General features: G+C 50.7%; 2 non-coding genes across 2 annotated transcripts; both read right to left on the bottom strand.

Annotated features, from left to right (window-relative positions):
- Positions 1-77: 77 nt before the first annotated feature.
- On the bottom strand, positions 78-196 carry LOC123179342 (5S ribosomal RNA). The gene has a single exon (XR_006490294.1). It is a non-coding gene; the product is annotated as a 5S ribosomal RNA (ribosomal RNA).
- A 301-nt stretch (positions 197-497) lies between these two features.
- On the bottom strand, positions 498-616 carry LOC123179343 (5S ribosomal RNA). The gene has a single exon (XR_006490295.1). It is a non-coding gene; the product is annotated as a 5S ribosomal RNA (ribosomal RNA).
- Between the last annotated feature and the right edge of the window lie 225 nt (positions 617-841).

Here is an 841-nt window from a genome sequence, read left to right as displayed (position 1 = left end):
GCAAAATAATAAAACGTGCTAAACATACGTCGCGCTCGTGCGTTTTGTTTTGCACGCGGTGCAAAAAACTTAAAAAGGGAATGCAACACGAGGACTTCCCAGGAGGTCACCTATCCTAGTACTACTCTCGCCCAAGCACGCTTAACTTCGGAGTTCTGATGGGATCCGGTGCTTTAGTGCTGGTATGATCGCATCCGACATGTTACCCCCGTCTTCGTCCCTTATGCTTGCCCCTCCCAGCTCCACTACACACACGATTGCACATTCCTTTGGCCGCTCCCGCTCAACTACGGAGACGAGTTTTACCACGGTTCAACTGCACCAGTGCCTATTTACCATGGTTTCGACCCCTTTCAGAACACGCTTGCCGCCGCTAGACGCGTGAATAATGAGCAGCGACCTAAAACTTACCGTAAACGTGCAAAATAATAAAACGTGGTAATCATACGTCGCGCTCGTGCGTTTTGTTTTGCACGCGGTGCAAAAAAATGAAAAAGGGAATGCAACACGAGGACTTCCCAGGAGGTCACCCATCCTAGTACTACTCTCGCCCAAGCACGCTTAACTTCGGAATTCTGATGGGATCCGGTGCTTTAGTGCTGGTATGATCACATCCGACATGTTACCCCCGTCTTCGTCCCTTATGCTTGCCCCTCCCAGCTCCACTACACACACGATTGCACATTCCTTTGGCCGCTCCCGCTCAACTACGGAGACGAGTTTTACCACGGTTCAACTGCACCAGTGCCTATTTACCATGGTTTCGACCCCTTTCAGAACACGCTTGCCGCCGCTAGACGCGTGAATAATGAGCAGCGAGCTAAAACTTACCGTAAACGTG

Source organism: Triticum aestivum, unplaced genomic scaffold, assembly GCF_018294505.1.
Source record: "Triticum aestivum cultivar Chinese Spring unplaced genomic scaffold, IWGSC CS RefSeq v2.1 scaffold28998, whole genome shotgun sequence".
NCBI lineage: Eukaryota > Viridiplantae > Streptophyta > Magnoliopsida > Poales > Poaceae > Triticum > Triticum aestivum.
This window is presented reverse-complemented; position numbering and strand designations above follow the sequence as displayed.